The 25,019-nt window shown below is 33.1% G+C and overlaps 1 protein-coding gene across 10 annotated transcripts in view; it reads right to left on the bottom strand.

Annotated features, from left to right (window-relative positions):
• Positions 1-25,019, bottom strand: part of LOC149141796 (calmodulin-binding receptor-like cytoplasmic kinase 3) — a 322,579-nt gene that overhangs the window by 242,244 nt on the left and 55,316 nt on the right. For 2 of the 10 annotated variants that reach the window (XM_089450426.1, XM_089450422.1), the window contains exons 1-2: positions 968-1,133; positions 677-796 (exon numbers count right to left, since the gene is read on the bottom strand). The exons of 2 other annotated variants lie outside the window; for them this stretch is intronic. The gene's annotated coding sequence lies outside the window, so the exon portion shown is untranslated. Of the gene's footprint in view, positions 1-676; positions 822-967; positions 1,134-12,618; positions 12,749-12,909; positions 13,061-25,019 lie in introns of those variants that run through there. 6 more of the 10 variants (XM_089450427.1, XM_089450425.1, XM_089450423.1 and 3 more) reach the window with 5 other exon arrangements.

The raw sequence follows: 25,019 nt of genomic DNA, 5'->3' as shown, positions 1-25,019 counted from the left end.
GCCTTGTTTGGGAAAATTCTTACTAGAGGTGAATATTCATGTAAAAAATTATACCAAGTGTGTGAGAATTTGCGCTAATACTTCAAGATTTGAAACTGATTACTTATTTCTAGGCAGAAACTTCTGAGAGATTCGTTTATGAGATAGTTCCATTTCGGTAAAATGCCAAATAACAGCTCCTAACATTGTGTCTGATTCAGACACCTCTGGAACAGCGAACCCAACCCTAAAAGTGGGTTATACTTCTGATCAGGCACTGTAAGCCTAAGGGCTACTTAGAAGTTACAAGTTACAAGTTACAACTGATAGTTAAATGTGTGATTTATTCGCAATTCAAAATGGATGGTGTGAAGCAGCTCTATTACAATAAATACAATAAAATTTGATTACTTCCTCTGTTTTTTCTATTTAAATTGGCGATGAACTCTTCAAATATTTTATGAGCTGTTTTGATAGCTTAATTTGTCTGAAAATAGTTCATGTAAACTACTAAGCACCCCTATCCCTACCATTGTTGCCAGTTCATGTAAACTACTAAGCATCCCTATCCCCACCACTGTTGTCTTTCTGATAGACTATGTATCATCAGCCAAAAAGAATTTTGCAACAGTTCCCTACAAAAGAAAAAGTATCAGTTTATATATATGGAAATTTTAAAAACGAAACTCAATTGTACCTGTAGAAGGAGAAGAAAAGGGAGAAAGCGTTGGAGAAAAACAAATCCAAGCTGCAAATAGTCCGACCCTCTAGCTTTGACACCACGGGACGTCATCAATTAATTGGATAGGGCAGTCTCCTACTACAAAATCGAGCTGATTAACCTACGTGAATCTTAGAAGAAAATACATATCAAGGTCACCGAAAACCCAGAAAGTTTCTTATAATTATAATTATCAGGCTTGTAGACCAGTTTTTGGACATACAATTCAATTTCGTGTTTGTTTAACAGGAACAGGAGAAACCTTACCTTTCATCTTTCTCTTCTCTGTAGATGATCTGCACAAGGGGTCGTCGTAAAGCAGAAATATCTACGCCCGCCAAAGCCCACAAATACTGCTCACTGTTCCACGACGAGCATAGATACCACCAGTGGGTTGGAATTGAAATTGAACAAAAGAGGAGGATCGAAAGTGAGACGAACATTATTATATATGTGTTTTTTTCTAACCCGGATCGTTCGTAACAAGTTAATTGCACTATTTTTTCTGACGGTTTTTGGACAAACGACAAACGGTTACCGGACAAACGTGTAAAGTATCTTATAATTGGGTTCGTTGCAGGACTGAAGGTGTGTTTATTAGCCTTTTATAAATGTCAAATTTCTTAATCAATATAATTTTATATATAGATATGGTAAGTTGTGTGTTTTTCTAATTCCAATAAATTGTGTATTTTGATTGAAAATGTTTTCGTGGACACTTCATTTAACAATAAAATAATAATAATAAATACAAAAAAACTTTTTCATGGTTTCCCAAAAATAAATATATATAAATTCTAATGATTAAAATCTTCCTATTCGAATACATTTTTCTACGTAATTTAAATAATTATCAAATAACTAAATCATTTATGAGATATATTATGAAATAATTTTAAATCTTATTTAATAAAACTTTATTTTATATATATATGTAAAGCAATAATATAAAATATAATTAAATCATTTACAATAAATTATATATGGAAAAATATATAAAATATTTTTATGAAATAGTTTAAATTTTTATTTAATAAAACTATATTTTACGTGAAAAGAAATATTATATTTTATATTTTTTAATATATATAAAAGGAAATATCATATTATATTATATTGACGATGATGATCCATAACGTCCACTGAAATCAAATTTTGGTCTATCTGATCTAAAGAAATGAATTATTTAGTTTGATTTAAGATTTTATTCCTATGCTCAAAAAGCTTGGAGAGAAGCCTCTCGAGCTCACTGTAATTTTGACAACGTAAAAGGTTAGGAAGGTCAGTGTTGCAACAAAGATTTTGAAACTGAGATCTAATGTGGTTGTACGCCTCGGCGCACTCTAAGAGGAAGTGATTTTCATCATTGATATTCCTATTCTCACAGAGATGGCAGAACCTTTCCATCCATGGTGTTTTAGGACTGTCGAACGACCGGTTTTACTATGGAGCTCATGAGAGTTCATTCTAATCTTGGCTATATCAATTTTCTTTTTTGAGCTAGTTAAAACAGAGAGATACTTTTGATCTTCTAGGGTGGGGTTGATGACCTCCTTATAATATCTTAATTACTATGGAGCTCATGAGAGTTCATTCTAATCTTCACTATATTAATTTCTTCTTTGAGCTAGTTAAAACAGAGAGATACTTTTGATCTTCTAGGGTGGGGTTGATGACCTCCTTATAATATCTTAATTTTCTTTTAGCTGGTAAATCTTTCTCACACCACATTTTTCTTTGAACTTAGAAATTTTTCTTTGAACTTAGAAGTAACAATATTTTTAATGTTATTAAGGTTTTGCAATGCAACATTCTCATGTATCTCCCAATGGTTTAACCAGGCCCTAGTGTCTTTATACCAACCTCGTTTGAGCCTTAGGTGGTTTTGGCTTGAATTTAAAGCTAGCTTAGGAAGTCTATGGTCTCCTATGTTATTGAGTTTGTGCTTGTACAACATAAGCCTAGTCATAGCTAGGCTCTCGATAGGGGAAAGACCCACTTCTTAAGGAGAATAGGATAGGGTGTGTTGCTTTTAATTTTGATGTTATACGTTATAAAACACTTCTGGATTTGCTCAATCTTTCTCCAGGATTCTCTAGAGATGCTACAAACCCAAACCTCACATCCATATAAGATAATCGAAGTGACTAAAGTTTCAAAGAGGAACTTCTTTCTAGGTACTTCTCAATGCTATAGTTCCCCTTGAGCTTGTGATGAATATCAATTCCTAGGTACTTGTAGGAAGACACTTCCTCCAAGTTATTATTGTCATACATAAAATTAGCGTAAGTATCATTTTTGGATTTGATAATCATAACTTTTATTTTCTCAGTGTTAAATCATACCACTGGTAAGACAAAAATCCTTAAAAATTATAAATTGCTTATATATATATATATTATTTAAGTCTAAATATTTTAAAATTTTTTAAATAATTTATATTAATTTTATTATAAAATTGTTCATTAAAATATTTTTTATTATTTAAATTTCATTTTTAATTTATCATTTTCAAAAACTTTTAATATATATAAATTATATAATTTCAATCATTAATATATTTTAATTTTAATATTTTTTAAATTATTTATGAATTTTACCAAAAATATATATATATATATTTCAAAAAGTAAAATGTTGAAATATACAAAATATTTTATGATTTCATTTTTTCCAAATTATTATAACTAAAAAATTATTTAAATTACAATTTTACATTAATAAAATTATTATTTTAAATATAAAAATAGATTAATCACTAATACCCTTATAACAATCTAATCATACAATATTATAGCTCATATTTATAATTCCAATTGCATAATTTTAAAATTAAAAATATAAATTTCCCAAAGTTCCATTTCATAAAACATTTAACTTACCACATAATAAAAGTGGATAATCATAAAATATTTAAATTAATACATAAAAGTTGATAATCATATATAAATATATAGAATGTTTTATTATTAAAATGGATTAAATTCTTTACAAAATATATATTATAAAATTATTCCAAGAAATAGTTTAATAAAAATTATTATTATTATTTTATTAGAAAAATATGTAATATTTTACTTTTTCATTTAATTAATTAATTTAGTAACAAATAATTAAAATAAAATAAATTTTAGTTAAATATATTTTAAATCACTATAATTAAAAATAGATAAATCATATTAGGTAAATAAACTTATTATAACAGGGTGAATTGCATTAAGTAATATAATTTTCCATAAACATTTTTAGATGGGCAAGATAAAATAAAAATAAATTTATTTTAAAATAGGAATAATTTTTAACTGAAATAATAAAGTAAATTTAAATTGATAAAAATATTAGTTTATGAAAACATATAGTATTGGTCTATAACATTTGATGATGATGATGGTTAATCTTCACTAAGACTAAATTTTGGTCTATTGGACCTAAAGAAACGAATTATTTAGTTTGATTTAAGATTTGATTCTTATGCTCAAAAAGCTTGGAGAGAAGCCTCCCGAGCTCACTGTAATTTTGACAACGTAAAAGGCTAGGAAGGTCAGTGTTGCAACAAAGATTTTGAAACTGAGATCTAATGTGGTTGTACGCGGGGCACTCTAAGAGGAAGTGATTTTCATCCTCCATGTTCCTATTCTCACAGCAGAACCTTTCCATGATGTTTTAGGAACTGCCCAACAACCTGTTTCACTAGGAAACTCATGAGAGTTCGTTCTAATCTTGGCTATATTAATCTTCTTCTTTGAGCTAGTTAAAACAGAGAGATACTTTTGATCTTCTAGGGTGGGTTGATGACCTCCTTATAATATCTTAATTTTCTTTTAGCTACTAAATCTTTCTCACACCGCATTTTTTCTTTGAACTTAGAAGTAACAATATTTTTAATGTTATTAATGTTTTGCAATGCAACATTCTCGTCGATCTCCCAATGGTTTAACTAGACCCTGGTGTCTTTATACCAACCTCGTTTCGAATTTAAAGCTAGCTTAAGAAGTCTATGGTCTCCTATGTTATTGAGTTTGTGCTTGTACAACATAAGCCTAGTCATAGCTAGGCTCTCGATGGGGGAAAACTCACTTCTATAAGGAGAATAAGATAGGGTGTGTTGCTTTTAATTTTGAGGTTATAGGTTATAAAATGCTTCTGGATTTGCTCAATCTTTCTCTAGGATTCTCTAGAGATGCTACAACCCCAAACCTCACATTCATATAAGATAACAGAAGTGACTAAAGTTTCAGAGAGGAACTTCTTTCTATCCCACATTACGAGGTTTGTCCTTTTACAACTATTTTCAAGACCAAAATAAACTTTCCATTCCCCATTAATCATTTTCTCAATGTTATAGTTCCAATTGGGCTTGTGATGAATATCAATTCCTAGGTACTTGTAGGAAGACACTTCATCCAAGTTACTATTGTCATACATAAAATTAACATAAGTGTCTTACTTAAATTTGATATCATAATTTTTGTTTTGTCAATATTAACAATCATACCCATACTAAAACAAAAATCTTTAAAAAAAATTAAATCAAACTAAATCTATTTAAACTTTAAACCTAAACCTAACCAACCCCCCAGTAATCAAATCTCTTAATTTACAAAATTCCCTATGGATAAAGATAACCCCATAATAATTATTTTATTGGAAGTCAATTAAGGAAATCCGGGAATACCGCTAAAAGGCATAATAGTGTGAATCTTTGAGCGGCCATTAAAATGTCTGACCCGGAACTTGTTAAAGCTAGTTGTATGATTGGTCGTCCATACTGTGAATGGAAAATAATTGACTAGTCGTAAAATTTAATATTGAATCTCGCACGTGTTTGGACTTTTACTTAAAAAAGTGAGCCTTAGTTGGAAATGTGTATAATTTTTTATTTAGTAACGTGCTTTCCAGTTATAATTATTTAGTTTTGTGTTTATGCATTTTTTTTTTAATTTTTATAAAAAAGAAAAGAATATATATTAATAAAAAATTATAACAATGAAATTTTATTAAAATAATGTTTCGCGTATTTTTTTAATAAATTTTTAATATAAAATTAAAAAAAAAAAAAATCATTATTAACGATTATATAAATAGAATTGGTGGTGCTTTTCTAAATCATATTTTTATCTGGATTGTTGAAAGATGTAAGAGGAAAAAGCTTGGATGCAGCAAAATAATAAATGGTTTAGTAAATGGGGTATTTGCTTGAAGATGTGTCCCATAAATAGCGAGAAGATAAAAGTTTTTGTTATGGAAAAGTTCCACAAATGTATTTGGGATAAAGAGCTAGGAAGAAAGAAAAATTATTATGTTGAAGTGTTTAATCCTACTCATAGTCATCAACCAAACGTATACATAGAGGTCAATATCTCTTTGAGAGCCAAAATTCTTATTGCTTAGTTAAGGACTAACTATCATCGGTGCTCGAAAAGCCAAAGGAAGTGTGGGAGGAAAGAATATGCATTTTTTTCTTTCGAAAAAAGTGGAAACAGAAAAACATTTCATTTTAGAATGTGAAGCCTTCAAAGACAACAGGGAAAGTTATGCAGATACGCTGGCAGCTAGCTCTTGGGATAATCTATTTAGCGAGGTGTTTGTCAAGAAGTTGGGAGCATTTATTTTGAAGCTTCACCAAAAAAGGGACTAATACATCATACAGATGAAAAAGCAATATGTCCCATAGGATATCTTTAGCCTCGTGGACGTTAAAAATTTCTTTCTTTCTTTTTTTCCAATGACTAGAACAATGTTAACACCTCAATCACTAAAATCCCTTTAGATTGTATACCCATTGGCTTAAAGGTTTACACCTCATCTCTGAAATCTCTTGAGCATGGCAGCAAGCTCTTGGGATAATCTATTTAGCGAGGGGTATGTCAAAAAGTTGGGAGCATTTATTTTGAAGCTTCACAAAAAAAGGGACTAATAAATCAAACAGATGAAGAAGCAATATGTCCCATAGGATATCTTTAGCCTCATAGGCGTTAAAATAATTTTTCTTTCTTTTTTTCCAATGACTAGAACAATGTTAACACCTCAATCGCTAAAATCCCTTTAGTTTGTATACCCATTGGCTTAAAGGTTTATACCTCTGAAATCTCTTGGACATGGAGATAAACAATCGAAAAGGTTGTGAATTGTAATTTAAAATATTATTTATTTATAAGATTAGTATATTGTGGGATGGTAAATAAATAATCAAAAAGTCATAGATTTTCAATTTCTCTAAATAGGTGATATATATTTTAAAAATAATTTGAAAAATAAATATAATATATATATATATATATATATATATATAATTTTCATTAAAGAGTTGAAAATTACATGTTGTAGATACTTATAAGCATATGTTGTAAGTGTTGTAGATACTTGTAAGCATATGTTGTAAGTGTGGTCATGCCACTGTTTGTGTTGAGGTATCAAAAAAAAAAAAAAAAAATATCCTAAGTTGGGAGACTATTAAAATTTACATATGATATGCCTCTCAAGTATAAATATGAACACAAATAACAGTGCAAAATTATAAGTACAATCATAAGTCATGATAAATCATATAATCAGGGTCTGTTGGCCCCATTCTGTTGTTGGTCTTCATATGGTCAATGATAATATATGTAGAAGACATGTTTTGTCCGCTCCTAGATCATCTAGAGCCCTCATGGCTGGTGCATGGCTTCCTTGGATAATCCATCAGAAACTTGATTGTATTCCCTGTATATATGATGACAAGAGATATAATCAAATTGTGTTTTCAGCAGCATAGTCTCATCCAATATGTTCCGGAGTGTGTGCACATGACATGCAGATTGTTGGTTAAACCAGTTTATGATAAGTTTGGAATCACCAAAAATCTGAATGCAACGACATCCCTTCTCAAGTGCAAAATATAATAAATGACGAAGTGTAATGAGTTCACCAGAATTATTAGTTTCGTCCACCAGTCACATATGTATCTTATAGAATTGATTTTCAGTGATATGAAGTAAAATACCCCCACCACCCTGTAGCTGCGCAGAACCATCAAAATATGCCCATGGAAAATTCTTGTCAATAATCTCAGTAGTTATATTACGGACTGTGTGGGGGCGGTCTTCCTCCGAGATATTATGATAAATAGAGATGAGGTGTGTTGTGGCATGAGGCCAATGTGGGATGATACCAGAGAAGATGAGTTTGTTTCTCTGTAGCCAAATACTCCAGCAAATCAGGAGAGGGAGATTCTGAATCCTAGGAGTGTGTGTTGCAGACCACCACGATTGCCATGCTTCCAAAATATTAACTCCTTGCCATCTATAGTGAAGTTGTAGATTTGTGAGTACATCTTGCCAAAATGTGATAGTAATAGGACATGTGAGAAATAAATGATCGATAGATTTTGATGCATGTTTGCAAAGTATACACCAGGTTGGTCCATGATATGATCGCTTTTGGAGGTTATCCCCTGTGGGTGCTTTGTTGCGAAGAATGCACCACATAAATAGCTTAGCTCTGGGAGGCGCCTTCAATTTCCAGAGTACACTCCACCACCAATCAGATACAGGGGGTTTATGACCAGAGTAGATAAGTGGGTAACCATGCTTTGGGGAGTAAACACCATTCTGTGAGTGTGCCCAAATGAGCTCATCCTCCCCCTCAATGATCTGAACATGAGATTCAATAAGAGAATTAATATAAGATTGCCAATTATAGAGCCAGTTGGGAGGAATACCCAGATGGTCTACAGATTTCCAGGCTTGGTTGAAGATAGTAGAATTGTCCTGATCAACAATATGGGAAAGTCTAGTGATACCTGCATTAGTGAGGAAGTGAAGTAACTCCTGTGGTAACTGATAAGCGTTCCCACATCCAGACCAGGGATCCAAACCAATACGAACCAGGTTGCCATTTCCAATCCTCCAGGTTAATCCATCTCAGATGAATGCTAATGAGTTGAGTACCGCTCTCCAAACTGTGGATATATTTGTTCTGTTCCAATTTGGTTGCCTGATCCAATCAAGAGTATGGAGTGGGGAAATGTACTTCTTAGTGACCACCTCTGACCATAGATTCCTGGAAGTGAGAAAATTCCATCCCATTTTGGCTGCTAAAGCATTTTCAAAGGCTTCTAAAAAAGAAATATGGTGTTGAAGGAGAAATTGAGAAATGCCAAGATTTCTAAAACTAACATAGTTGCATCATACCTAAACAAAATCGCTCAGATTAGAGATGACTTGGCAGCAATGGGGGAAACTATTGATAGCGAAGAGTTAGTCAAATCATCCTTGAGCAAATTTCATCTGAAATGGGATGTTTTTGTTGATGGGATCGTCGCATGGAAAAGTCTCCCTAGTTGGGATAGATTGTGAGATGATTTCGTATAGGAAGAGACAAGGAAACGTTCCAAAACTGCAGGCCGACATGATGGTAAGGATGATGAGGAGAATTTTTCTCTTGTTGTAAAGGGAAGTGGGGGATCTGTTTGCATGAAGGACATGAGCAAAGTGAAGTGCTTTGCATGTCACAAGACTAGTCACTATGTAAGTCAATGTCCATACAAGAAGAAGAATAAGTATGGATCATGTGGTTACATCAACATCAATTGAGATTGATGACTTTGCGGAGAAATTTGAGAATGAATTTCTCTAGTTTTTTGTGTCTCTGACAATAGTACTATTGCATATGAGGACAGTGGGTTATGGCTAGTGGACAGTAGAATGTCTAGTCACATGACGAGGATGAGGTTAGTGTTCCGCAATATTTTAGAGACAGGCTCAGATTGTAGTGTGTTTAGTGGGACAAGTACCATGCATGCAATGAAGGGGGTTGGATGTGTTAGATACCAGCTAGAGTTAGGAGGATTTCTGGAGGTGACAAGGGTGTTATTTGTTCCAGGGTTGATGGTACACGTGCTCTCAATATCAACATTGGAGGATTCTTGATATAGAGTTTTGTTCCAAGATGGAAAAGTGCTTCTATATTCAGATGGAGTGATCTTGGATGCAGTTGTAGTGCTTGGCATTAAACAGGGGTAGTCATATAGGTTGTTGGGACAACCTATGGGTATCTCTGAGGGGATAATAGATACATGAATAGTGTTAGTTGCTAAGAGGGAGTAGGTGAAAAGGAAGAGTGATTCTTCAGGTACTTCCAGGAGCCTCAATTGGTATGATATGACATTATTAGATGCTAAGGATCAAGATCCTAGGAGCTTGGTTGGAAGGAACAAGTCTTCAGATAAAATCCCACAACAGATAGTAGGGAAGTCTTCTAGTTAATAGGGAGCAGCTACAACAACGAATAACGTGGTGGTGTTGGAGACAGATCCAGGTGGAGGAGGTTCTTCCAAAAGTATCTCTGTCTCTAAGAGGAAGTGTTGAATTTTATAATTCAGAAAGTACTTCTAGTCTTGTGTCTTGACTAGAAGAACCTTGATTTGCCTCTTTAGGAGATTGCATGCGACATGCAGAGTGTGCAAGTGAGTTGCACGCATGCAAATGTGTTACATGTGACATGCATGTAAAGTGCACGTAAAACAAGCTAAACTTATGACTTGTACTTGAGTTAAAGTAGAGAAAGCTAAATATATGATAGTGAACTAAAGTAAAGTCACTTATCTTCAATTAACTTGGCGAGTTAATTTTGGCCGTCAATCTTAGCCTAGGAAAGTTATAAATTGACCCTAAAGTGGGGAGCTAAGACACAACAACAACACAAGATTGAGAGAGGCTTCTCAATGAGAGTGTGTTGGGTCCAAGAAAATGCAATGAGGTTGGTGATCAATTTTGTATTTTCTCAGTTGGGCCATTACCCCAAGACGAGAGCCCAAGTAAGTTTTGTGATTAATTTATTAATAAAGAACAGTTGATTGGGCAGAAATCTGTTTATGTGTATGTGATTCAGATCGAGTAACTTTTACTCCCACTAAATATTTTTGGTTAGGAATCTAGCTATGTGTTTGTTCAGTATTTAATTGCTTTGAATTAAATAACGAGTGTTGGGTTTGGGAGATTCTAATTTCTAGCAACCACAACCTACGAGAATTTGGGTAGGCTACTATGTCAATCCGTTCTGCTATTATGGTTGGGAAAGGGACATTTAAAATATCCTAGAAGAAAAATGACCATGCATTAATTAAGATATATTAGTTATCTCAATCAATCCATTAATTTAGTAAGGATTAGCTCAATCAATTGGACAATCCACCAAAGGCATGTTGTTAATGGGAAGGAGTCATAGGTTCCAATCGAATTGAGTACCCCTAATTACTAGTGGCTTTTGTAACTGGCAATTGACATAGTCCTCAGACCTCCATTTGTATATTCCAAGTAAGAAGGGTGTACTGTTCCCTCAGACCTCCATTTGTATATTCCAAGTAAGAAGGGTGTACTGTTCCAAATTGAAATTTACAGCTAATAACATACACATGAACTAGGTTATAGCAAATAAAACCATAAACATGCATGCACCATCAAAAACACCAAGAAGTTGGGCAAATACGCTGAGTCATTTTATTAAATTATGAGTTGTAAGGAGTACATATAGCAAGGAACAAGTGCACGTGGGATTGCATAAGCAAGCTAGAGCAAACCCAAGTGGAGGAAATGACCCAAGAGCTAAGAAACTTCGGCCCAACATCCTTCTGTGCTAACCCAGTAACTGCTTCTACACTAGAAATGTTGAGGATGACCCTCTATGATGTGTGGAATCCCCTCAAAATGCAGTTGTAACTTCTCCCAAAAATACTCATCCAAACCCAGAAATGAATATGTCCAAAACCAATCACCCTAGAAATGTTGAGGATGACCCTCTATGATGTCCGGAATCCCCTGAAAATGCAGTTGTAACTTCTCCCAAAAATACTCATCCAAATCCAGAAAGGAATATGTCCCAAGCCAACCAGTGGAAAAACCCACAAAATGGTGCAATTACCCGCTAAATAATAAAACGTACTGTTGGACAAAATGAGATTTCTAGGCTGAATATTGCACAGAAAATTATGCAAATTTAACCCCAAACTCCTCTCAACAAACCCACAAAAACCCAAAAAAGTTTTGGCTAATTTTGACCTTCCAAAACTGTTCAAAAACCCAAAAAGAGTTTTGGCTAATTATGACCTTCCAAAATTGTTTTATTTTAACTCTACCCATTCCTGAACAAAGACTACCTCCCCAGGGATGAAATCTGTTGAAATCTTTCTTATTTCTCCTCAATCTACAATAGGAATGATAAAGAAAGTTATCCGAGATGTTAGAGAGAAGCCCGGATCAAATCCGGGCACAAAATAGCTGAAATCAACTCCACAAAAGCCTTGTCCAGTGACCCCGTGAGCGGGTCCTAAAAAAATAAATTCGTTCCTCTGAAAAGCAACAATCTAAATTCGTTCCCCTCAAAAGCAACAATCTCCCGCCCTGAAATAACAATCTCCAACCCGGAAGAAACCTCTGAGAAATTCTTTTGTGAAATATTTCTATTTCGGTAAAATGCCAAATAACAGCTCCTAACATTGTGTCACGTCTGAAACAGCGAACCCAACCCTATAAGTGGGGTATACTTCTGATCAGCCACTGTAAGCCTAAGGGCCACTTAGAAGTTACAACTGATAGTTAAATGTGTGATTTATTAGCAATTCAAAATGAATTGTGTGAAGCAGCTGTATTACAATAAATAAAATAAAATTTGATTACTTCCTCTGTTTTTTCTATTTAAATTGGCGATGAACTCTTCAAATATTTTCTGAGCTGTTTTGATAGCTTAACTACAAAGCACCCCTATCCCTACCATTGTTGCTAGTTCATGTAAACTACTGAGCATCCCTATCCCTACCACTGTTGTCTTTCTGATAGACTATGTATCATCAGCCAAAAAGAAATTTGCAACACTTCTCTACAAAAGAAAAAGTATCAGTTTATATGTATGGAAAATTTAAAAACGAAACTCAATTGTACCTGTAGGAGGAGAAGGAAAGGGAGAAAGTGTTGGAGAAAAACAAATCCAAGCTGCAAATAGTCCGACCCTCTAGATTTGACACTACGGGACGTCATCAATTAATTGGATTGGGCAGTCTCCTACTACAAAATCGAGCTGATTAACCTACGTGAATCTTAGAAGAAAATACATATCAAGATCACCGAAAACCCAGAAAGTTTCTTATAATTATAATTATCAGGCTTGTAGACCAGTTTTTGGACATACAATTCAATTTCGTGTTTGTCTAACAAGAACAGGAGAAACCTTACCTTTCATCTTTCTCTTCTCTGTAGATGATCTGCACAAGGGGTCATCGTAAAGCAGAAATATCTACACCGTCCAAAGCCCACAAATACTGCTCGCTGTTTCACGGCGAGCACAGATACCACCAGCGGGTTGGTATTGAAATTGAACGAAAAGAGGAGGATCGAAACTGAGACGAACATTATTATATATAGGGGGTTTTTGGACAAATTTCTTAATCAATATAATTTTATATTTAGATATAGTAAGTTGTGTGTTTTTCTAAATCCAATAAATTATATATTTTGATTGAAAATGTTTTGGTGGACACTTCATCTAATAATAAAAAATACTCAAAAACCTTTTGATGGTTTCTCTTATATATATTCTAATTATTAAAATCTTCATATTCGAATTCACTTATATATAATTAAAAAATTATCACATAATTAAATCGTTTATAAGATATATAAGATATTTTATGAAATAGTTTTAAATTTTATTTAATAAAATTTCATTTTATATAAAAAGTAATATTGTAAAATATAATTAAATCATTTACAATAAATTATATATGATATGGTTTCTCTTATATATATTCTAATTATTAAAATCTTCATATTCGAATTCACTTTTATATATAATTAAAAAATTATCACATAATTAAATCGTTTATAAGATATATAAGATATTTTATGAAATAATTTTAAATTTTATTTAATAAAATTTCATTTTATATAAAAAGTAATATTGTAAAATATAATTAAATCATTTACGCTAAATTATATATGATAAAAAAATATAAAATATAGTTTTATATATAAAAGAAATAATTTATTTATATATATAAAAGAGTTTAAATATTAATTAATATTGATGATGATGATGGTTAATGTCTATTGAGACCAAACTTTGGTCTATGACCTAAAGAAACGAATTATTTAGTTTGATTTAAGATTTTATTCCTATGCTCAAAAAGCCTGGAGAGAAGCCTTCCTAACTCACTATAATTTTGACATCGTAAAAGGCTAGGAAGGTCAATATTGCAACAAAGATTTTGAAACCGAGATCTAATGTGGTTGTACACGCCGCACTCCAAGAGGAAGTGATTTTCATCCTCGATGTTCGTATTCTCACAGAGATGGTAGAACCTTTCCATCCATGGTGTTTTAGGAACTGCCCAATGACCCATTTCACTATGGAGCTCATGAGGGTTTGTTATATTAATTTTCTTCTTTGAGCTAGTTAAAACAAAGAGATACTTTTGATCTTCTAGGGTGGGGTTGATGACCTCCTTATAATATCTTAATTTTCTTTTAGCTGCTAAATCTTTCTCACACCACATTTTTTCTTTAAACTTAGAAGTAACAATATTTTTAATGTTATTAATGTTTTGCAATGCAACATTCTCATCGATCTCCCAATGGTTTAACCAAGACCTAATGTCTTTATACCAGCCTCGCTTGAGCCTTAAGTGGTTTTGGCTGGAATTTAAAGCTAGTTTAGGAAGTCTATGGTCTCCTATGTTATTTAGTTTGTGCTTGTACAACAGAAGCCTAGTCATAGTTAGGCTCTCGATGGGGGAAAGACCCACTTCTATAAGGAGAATATGATAGGGTGTGTTGCTTTTAATTTTGAGGTTATACGTTATAAAACGCTTCTGGATTTGCTCAATCTTTCTCCAGGATTCTCTAGAGATGCTACAGCCTCAAACCTCACATCCATATAAGATAACCGGAGTGACTAAAGTTTCAAAGAGGAACTTCTTTCTATCCCACATTACAAGGTTTGTCGTTTTGCAATTATTTTCAAGACCAAAATAAGCTTTCCACCCCACGTTAATCCTTTTCTCAATGCTATAGTTCCAGTTGGGCTTGTGATGAATATCAATTCCTAGGTACTTGTAGGAAGACACTTCCTCCAAGTTACTGTTGTCATACATAAAATTAGCGTAAGTGTCTATCTTGGATTTGATAATCATAACTTTTGTTTTGTCAGTATTAACAATCATACCCATGGTAGAGCATAAATCCTTAAGAAGTCTAAGTTGCTTATCAAGATCAGATGGACACCTTGCGAGAAGAACGATATCGTCAATGTAGAGAAGAAGGATGATCACTATCCCAGCTATGATCGTGCTAGCACATCCTGCTTCCTCTAAACAACCTTCTAGCTTGTTGATGTAAATGCCAAATAGGGTAGGGGAGAGGGGGAAACCTTGTTTAACTCCGATATTACACTTAATATCTTTCGACCACCCCTCATTGCTCTTTAACTTGGCAATTACATTCTCGTATAACCTTATAGTGATAGCTCTCAACTCAAAAGGAACCTTTAGCTCTTCTAATCTATTCCATAGGTTGTTTCTAGGAACCGTATCGAAAGCCTTTCTAAAGTCCACAAAGCAACAGAAGAGATTGGATTTATCATTGCGGCATTCCTCCACAATGATCCTAAGCGTAACGAGGTGGTTTGTTGTTGAGTGTTGCCTTCTAAAACCCGCTTGGCCTTTAGCCCGCTTACCTTCACTTTCAAGCCATATGCTCAACTTCTTTTCCAAAATAATACCATATAACTTGGCTAGGAGAGGGTTGATCATAATTGTCCGATAATTATAGGGGTTATTTGTATCCCCACTTTTAAAAATAGGGATAAGGAGGCTTTGAGTCCATGGTTTAGGGAACCCTTGATTGAAAAGCTTGTGGATGTGGGGGATGAGGATAGGACCTCCAATTTTTAGGATTTCCGCCTGGTAACCTTCAATGTCCTTAGCTTTCCCATTAGCCAACCGATTAATCCCAAAATCAATGTCTTCTAATGAGAAAAATTCTTTTGCAGTGAGTAGGGTTTCAAAGTTATCCATGACATTTGGAGATTCATAAAGCTTTTTAAGATAGGAATTCCAGTTGTGTAAAGCAATTTTATTATTATCTTTAGTTTTCCTAGTTAGAATCTACCTCCAGAATTTCTTAGGAGCTACCTTAGAGAGGTGTAAGATATTCTCTTGTCTTTTACGAATATACTGCCTTTTTTTCCTTTTAGTTAGGGCTTTGTATATTTTTATCTTGTCAATTTTAAGATATTCATCAACAGCTTCCTTAATTGCTCTCCTCGCACTTTTACAATCTTTGTCATACCTCGGGTTGGTTTTGCTATTTCTTTTATTACTTGAAACTTCAATTGAGAACTTGTTAATAGAATATGAGAGGGTTGTAGTAAAATTATGATAGAGTTCTTCTATGTTGTCTATACTAGATAAATGAATCAAATTAGTTTTTAATTCATTTAGAAAGAGATCCTTTTTTTTTTATTTCTATCAAAAATTAAGTTCTTTTGGTTATCAGTATTATCTTCTATGGGATCTCTGTGCATGACAAAATTGAGAGTTATAAGTAAAGGCTTATGATCAGAGTTTAAAATGTCAAAATTTATTATTTCATTGTATAAAGGGAGATCAAAGATAACATAGTCTACTAGGCTGCTACCAAGCCCATGAATACAGGTCATCTGGCTAGAATTGAGCCACTTCTTTAGACCATTAATTTTATTATAAAATTGTTAATTAAAATGTTTTATTATTATTATTTAAATTTCATTTTAAATTTATTATTTTCAGAAACTATATAATTTCAATCATTAATATATTCTAATTTTAATAAATTTTTAAAATTATTTATCAAATTTTACATAAAAGTTAATAAGAAAAATATAATTCAAAAAGCAAAATGTAAAAGTATCCAAAATATTTTATGATTTCATTTTTTCCAAATTATTATAACTAAAAATTAAATACAAAATTTATGTTTAAATTACAAATTTATTAGTTTAAATATAAAAATAGATTCGCAATCATTAATACCTTCCTAACAAACTAATCATACAATATTATAGTTAATATTTACAATATTATAGTTAATATTTATAATTCCAGTGGTATAATTTAAAATTAAAAATAGAAATTTCTTCTATTTCATAAAAACATTTAACTTACAATTAAATTTGATAATCATAGAATATTTAAATTAATACATAATAAAAGTTGATAATCATATATAAATATATAAAATATTTTATTATTAAAATGGATTAAACTCTTTACAAAAATATGTATGAATAAAATTATTCAAGAAAATTATTTAATAAAAATAATAATAATTATTATTTATTAGAAAATATATAATATTTTGTTTTTTCCTTTAATTAATTAATTTAGTAATAAATAATCAAAATGAAATAAATTTTACTTCAACTTCATTTTAAATCACTATAATAAAAAAGAAACTTAAATTATTATAATAGTGTTATTTGCATTAAGTGGCACTATCCAACGCACTGTGATAGAAAATTGTAACATAATGTAATATAATTTCTTATAAACATTTTTATATGGGCAAAATAAAATAAAAATAAATTTAGTTTAAATTAGAAATAATTTTAAACTAAAATAATAAGGTAAACTTAACTTGGTAAAGGTATTATTTTATGAGAATCTATAGTATTGATCCATGACATTCATGTGGAATATAATTTATTTAACACAGGAAATTAAATCAACCTAGATCTATCTAAACTCTAAACCTACTAAACACCCCAGAGGGATTGAATCTCTTGATTTGAAACCTCTTTTAGAGTGAAAATGGATTTGATCCCTTTGGTCTTGGTAGATGGATCTAGGTTAGTATTTAAAAGATATGTAAGTTTAAATTTATATGGAGTAGAATATATAGACCTTTGTAAATTTTAGTGATTAACTGGTTGTGCTAAGAAACGTTTCTTATTGTGGAAACAAAAAATCTCATAAACCAATTTAATATCTAAATTGACTATAACTTTAAAACCAATTTAATATCTAACTTAACTATAACTTTAAAATTAAATTTTTATAATTATAATTATTTATTTTTTATCAAATAACTATAACCTAAAATAATTACTATTATCTTCCCAGTGAAATTTCAATCCCACAAAAATTAACATGCTAACTCGTTGAGAATAATTTTTATATAAAAATTAATTAATAAATAAATAATTAAATAAATTATTTATCCCTTTTCCAGCGTTACCAAAGACAAGATTCCCTATGGCCAGAGAGAACCCTACAAAAATTAACATGCTAACTCGTTCAGAATAATTTTTATATAAAAATTAATTAATAAATAAGTAATTAAATAAATTATTTATCCCTTTTCCAGCGTTACCAAAGACAAGATTCCCTATGGCCAGAGAGAACCCTAATAATAATTATTGCATTGGAAGTGAATTAAGAAAAACCCTGAATACCACTAAAAGGCCCAACAGTATGAATATTTGAACGGCTATTAAAATGTCTTGAGCGTGGAACATGTGAAAGCTAGTTGTATGATTGGTCGTCCATCCCGTGAGTGGAAAATAATTGACTACCTGTAAAATTTAATATTGGATCTTGCACGTGTTTTGACTTATACTACAAAAAGTGGGCGTGAGCGTGAGTTGGGAATGCGTATTATAATCTTTGATTTAGTAATGGGCCTTCTACTTGTAATTATTTAGTTTTGTGTTTAGGTATTTTTTTATAAAAATCGAAATGAATATATTTTAATAAAAAATATAATACAAAATTATAACAATGGAATTTTATTAAAAATAATGTTTCACGTATTTTTCTTACGATATTTTTTAATATAAAATTTAAACCATAAAAAAACTTCATCGTTATTAACGATTATATAAATAGAAGTTGGTCGTGCTTATCCAAACGATATCTTTGATCTTGATTGTTGAAAGATGTAAGATATCTAATGACTTAGAACAATGTTCACACCTGTCACATAGCTCGTACTTGAATTTAAATATAACTAAATTTTTTTTTATAAGTTGAATATATCAACCTCAACCATATATAAAAGCTTACACATGCGGGTATAAAGTAGGTCCGATGTGTTACCATACTACTCCCCCTATGACCATGTGCACACACTAACGGATATATATATAACATGTTTGATGCATCCAACTTACGGAGTCAAGGTTTGTTATGGTTTAATGGTTCTACATATGACTATACCATTTCAACTTTATGCAGCGGATGGTTCTTAAGTTTATCGTCACAGTACTGAAACCCAACTGTCTTTTGTTTGCTGGCAACCCCTCTTCATTACACCTGGACCTGCCTTTAATGCCGCCGGCCTGATCACGTGATCGGCCATGGCTTTGCAGGCTGGATCCTTCCCGCCTTCAGCACTTTGGCATTACCGCCAAGATCCATGGCAGGGAGGTTTGGATGATAATCAACGCTGGAGATTACTCCACGTCGCAGGGTTATGTATTTGTGCTTATAAGGTTTATGGCCCGCGTTCATCGGGGTTTTGTTGTTTCCATTTGGCGCTCCAAAGCTCGGGGTAACACTCTGTTACCACTGGGCGTTTGCTCCACGATTCCTGCTTCGGCCTTCTTCGGTTGCCCTCGACAGCACATGCATCCTCATCGTAGAGTCACCGCTCCAAAGCTAGGTAAGGTCTCCACCTGTTGGTTTGTTTTGCATTAATGTTCAGAGTTCTCATATTAATCGCACAGTGACGGCCTCATTGCTGATTGACAGGTAATGACGAGCCCGCAGTCGTGGCTCCTTCAGCGGCATAAGCTGCCCTTTGCTGCTACTAAGCTGGATATACACAGGTACTTCTATAGCCACGAATCCCCCTCTCATATTATGAACTACTAGTTAAGGTTTTGGTATAAGATTGTCGGAGGGTATTCTGCTGTTTCAGTTTATAATTTCCGCCACCTTTCTTCTTTGGTTGGCGCAGATGGAGTTTCACTGCCTGCTCAAATCCGGGGCCATACCCATTGGGGTTTGAGTATGTGCAGCCCGATACTTTTCCTCCATTGCTTACAGCAGATTCTGGGTCGAAACTCTCGGTCATAAGTTTAGCTGCTCAATGGCTGCCTTTGTATTATGATTTAGGGACATTGACTCATTTATATAATCTGTATCTGTATTTACTTTGTAGCTTCTGCTGGTTAATGAATTTGGGACCGAACCCATATGATTTTCTTTAAGTTCTTTTAACTACTACAGAGTGTGAATACCTGTGTAAATTAATGTTATCTCGGCCTGTTGTCTATCGCCGAACATTATTATATTTCCAGCTATTTCTTATCGTTTCCTTTATAAAAAGCTCCCGTAAGGGTTTCGAGTTTCAGCATCTCTCATTATTTGTTTATATGTATCTTTTGTAGTCTATTCATGGTGATTATGATTTTTAAGAGGGTTTGGTAAGTCGGCATACGCCGCTCCCCCAATCACCTCGATAGCCCAGCCGGGACTCGCGCCTGCATCTAATCCAATAGATGTCTGGCCGTCTCGGCGAGGGTTAAGAAAATGAGACTTTCAGTCATACAGATTTAAGGTTATTCCCTGGTATCGTTCTAATACCGCCGGGACATGGACTCCGACTATTATATACAGTTTGCTCTTAAATCTTTATTATGAATTATGGGAGTTAACAGTGTAGAGTTCTGATATGAATATAGTAACGACCATACGTTTATTCCTCTGTCATAACAACATTATTCATTTACTGTGAATATGAAGTTATTATTTTTAGGTACAGATGCTATTGCATGCGACTTATACACTACATATTATTCATCTATTGTTAAATGTATAGATGTTTTGTACTCGACAGTATTATTAGAGCAGTCCATTTAAATTTACAGTGGTTCCTCTGTTTGTTTTTCCCTTCTTACGATAGGGTTTGAACGTGAACCTAAGTTCTATTTCCGTATCTCACAGTGGTCATGAGAACAGCGACAGTGGCCTCAGGCTTCTGCCGGTCTTAAGGTCTTCTTCAGTCGCAAACTCGTTCTGCTTGCTACTTAAACTTCTGCCTGTCGTACCCTGAATACTTCCAGTCTTATAAACTAAAGTTTCGATGGTCCTTCTCCAGATTTACACTTACTATATCACGTGACAGTAAGGCTACCGAGGCTTTTCGAATCAATAAGTTTAATGCATAAATTTCTATTATAATGTCTCAAGTTCTCCTTCACAGGGTACTCGGCCCTGCAATTACAAACCCTAGCCCCTTCGTTTATCTCACTCTGTTCTATTAAGTAGCCTTTCTTGCCACGTATGCAGAGTTAAGTAATTCTAATTGACACAATGACATGCATTACTGTGTCATCTTCTCATTCGCAGTTATTCTATTCACTTATGACACTGTAGGGTTTCTAACCTCTACTGATAATATGCAGTACTTATAAGTATCACAGCAGTTGTAGAGTCTTAAGGTTTTGTTACTTACCTGGTTACCGCTTGTCGAGAACGTTCTTCAGTACTCCTTCTGCAAAATCCCTGTGTTAAGCTCGCTATCCTCCCAACCTTGAGACTTGTCCTTCGGGACCTGAGTCTCCCCCCGAGCTTATGCTTACCGGATCCCAATCCTCAGTAAGACAGCACCTAGGGTCTTGACTATCTGATCTTTACCAGACTTAGTCCAAAACCAGGTATGTTCTTTTTCTTTTCTTTTCTCCCTTTCTGTCTGTCACTACAGCACACCATTCTCCATCCACCTTCTCTCTCCCCTGTTAGGGTGCTCGCTGATTCATTTAACCAATGCCAAGAATTAGTTGTAACTGATATGTAATTTAAAATTACTTTTACGCAGGTTTGATTAACTGATTGGTAATTTAAAATTACCTTACATGGGGTTAATCACAATAGGTATATTACAACACCCCAATCGCTAAAATCCCTTTTCACCTCATCTCTGAAATCTCTTGGGCCTCGAGATAAACAATAGGTCATGAATTCTGAATTTCCCAAAATAGGTGTTACAAATTTATATATTTAGAAATTAATTAAAAATATTTTTTATTTTTAATATTAGAATATTCAGGGATGGTAGATAAATAATCAAAGAAGTCATATATTCTGAATTTTTCTAAATAGGTGATATATATTTAAAAAAAAAATTATCAAATGTTTTGTATAGGAATAAAATTTAAAATTAAACTAAATAATTTGTTTCTTTAGGTTTGATAGACCAAAGTTTGGTCTCAGTAGACGTTAACCATCATCATCATATTTTTTATTTTTATTTTTAAATAAATCTCTTTCTACATTAATATTAGAAAATATTCATACTTATTTTTTAATTTAATTTATGATTTTCTTTAATAAGTATCATATATTTAAAAATAAATATATTTTGTTAAATGTTACATATAATTTTTTTTTTTAATAAATCTCTTTACACATAAATATTAGAAAATATTCATTTTTTTAAATTTAATTTATAATTCTTTAAAAAATAATTTTTATTTTATTTTTTAAAAATAAATCTCTTTCCACACAAATATTAGAAAATATTCATTTTTTTAATTTAATTTATAATTTTTTAAGAAATCATTTTTCTACTGATAAAACATATATGATATATAACATTTAATGAAATATATATAATTTATGATAATATAATAATCATTTAAATATGGATATGTGCATGAGTATGATTGAATAAGTGAATTTTATATAATATAAATTATATCTATAAAATAAAAGAAATTTCTTCCCATAAATATTTAGTACTATGATTTGAATATTTTTATACATTTTAAAAATAAAGGAGATAATACAAATTTATTTGGAGAACATTATCTTTATGAAAGATTATTTTTATTGATATAAATACTTGTGGTTGATTGAAATAACACAAGGAAATTGAATGTGTGGTTATGATAGGGAGTTTATGATTTGTGGTATTATGGATTTGCATATTAACTATGGCATTGTTGTGTGAAAGTCTAATTGGGAGGTGATCAATGTCATTGGAGCTCAAGTTGTTCATGTGATTGCAACCAATTTTTTTTTATTTTTTATTTGACATCGATGTTGCTTTTGATGTCTAGGATTGGTAAATGGAAGTACATTTGTGAATTTATTGTTGTGTGAGGTGATCTTCGATGAAAACGCAACAAGAAAGTCTCAATTTTGATTTTGCCTTAATTAAATTGACGAAAATTGAAATTCCACATTAGCAGTCAACTTGGAGGAGTTAACTGAGACGGCATGGATCTTGTCACTTAGTTAAGAACACTCAATTTGAATTAATGAGTTGAAGTTCAGTTTGCTTGAGTTGATTCCTAAAAAATAGGAGTCTAGCTCATTTAATTCGAGTTAGGGGCATGAAGTTCAGTTGTGTGGTTGGTCTGTTGGGGGAACTAATGGAAGGTCAAATTGTGGAAGTGGAACTTCAACCACACTCATTGATCAACCAGATAACTGCTAAATCGTCCTAAATTAACTCATGCATGTAGAGAATTTGAGTTACCTAGTTGAGATGGAGATTTCAAGGCGGTGTACTATCAGTTGCAACATATTCTAATGTGCAGGTGGTGCATGTCAGAGGAAGGGCCTAAAAGAATTGCGCAATCAAGATGAGGGAATTTCCTAAATAATAGGGGCATAATTGCCAAGGGAACAACGCAAGGAAATAAGAGCTTGGAGGATTGAAAAATTGGCTAAGTATTGGCCAGATTCAGTCATCCAAGCAGAGGGATAGACTATACACTTACAGGGTGTGCTCAGGCTTGAGAAAGCATATGTATTTCTTCTCTATTCTCTGATTAATGCAATATAGATAGTAAGGGGTTTTGAGCAGTTGCTTTCCCCTAGATAAATCTTTGTGCATGTGTGATGTTTCCTTTTGCATGTCTATGATTCTTGTTTTAGATGGTGAATTTACTTTCACAAATCAGTAGAGTAGCTTCAAGTCTTGTGATTTAGTAAATTTCATGAGCAATATTGAATCTACACATTAATTTCTACATGGTATCAAAGTCAGAATCACTGTAGAGCAGAGATTTCGAAGTTATCATTGCAGGAGGTTTGAATTTGAAGATTAATGTTGCAAGATTTTCAGGATTGAGAAGATGGTTTTCAATGGAATCAGGCTCGAGTATGCCTTGGAAGGAACCTCAAACTTTTTTGCATGGAAGGACCTCATGGAGGCAATATTGGATGACAATAGAGACAAGTTCGTGTATTTTAGAGACAAGCTGGGGATCGTGGAGACTACCCCTCTCGTTGAGAGGGAGAGATGATATGTTTTCAACACGGATGGACATTCTCCTGAAAGGGAGAATGGGTCCAAGAGACCCAGAGGGCTCAACAAACAGTGTTGAGTGACTGTCTCTTGGAGGAGGACCCTAATCACACACTAAGAATGGTCGAGTGAGGTCTTGGACCCTGATCACACACTAGGCATGGTAGAGTGAAGTCCTTCAACATCTAGACCTTGATCACACACCGGGAAGGGTGGAGTGAAGTCCTAGACCCCCATCACACACTAGGTAGGGTGGAGTGAGTTCATTTTCAACATCTAGACCCGATCACCAACCAGGAAGGGGTTGAGTGAGGTCTTGGACCAGAGTGCTCACCAGGAAGGGTGAATGAGTGCTTTCTAATTAGGTGTCTCATCATTTTAGCCTAGGTCGGGGCCATGGGATTCGAGGAACGGTCACTCTAAAGGAGCGAGTCCTGATATGATGATGGCAATGGCATGGGTTTGGTACCACCCCAGATATGGCCACTAGTGGATGTTGATGACAGATGATGATGTTGGTAATGATGGATGACCTTTTTCTTTAGTGAAATTTGTTCAAATTGAAAACATCTATGATGGTCATTATGAATACCTCCCTAGTTAAGAGTGAGTGTTGAATTTGTAACTATGGTCAATCTTCATAATGTACATTTGGTCAATTGATGTAATTGTGTGTTTATAATTGTAAATCATATTTATAAATGCTTGAGTTAAAGGAAAAATTATTTTAATTCAAATTCCCATTGTGACTTTTAAAAATTAAAAAATGAATTTTTGAAATGTAAATTTTGGTTCCAAAAATGACAAGTTGGCTTCCCTCCAAGTCAAGTTGCCCTTAGCCAAGAGACATGTCCATTCACCCAAGGTAGACTACTATATAAATGCATCTCAACCTCCTCCATTTAGGCATTCGCATTCCCACACACAAGAAAGTTTATGGGCAAGCAAGCGAAGCACAAGGAGGACAAAGTAGGAAAAAGAAGAAGGTCAAGTTTTCTCTCTTGTCTCTGTCTCTCTCTCTCACAACTCGCACATGTGGATTGATCTCT

Source organism: Pinus tabuliformis, chromosome X, assembly GCF_031772625.1.
Source record: "Pinus tabuliformis cultivar Carrire ecotype Pingquan chromosome X, CPIR1, whole genome shotgun sequence".
In the NCBI taxonomy this organism is placed as follows: domain Eukaryota; kingdom Viridiplantae; phylum Streptophyta; class Pinopsida; order Pinales; family Pinaceae; genus Pinus; species Pinus tabuliformis.
The sequence above is the reverse complement of the archived record's forward strand: the minus strand, read 5'-3'. Positions and strand labels throughout refer to the sequence as shown.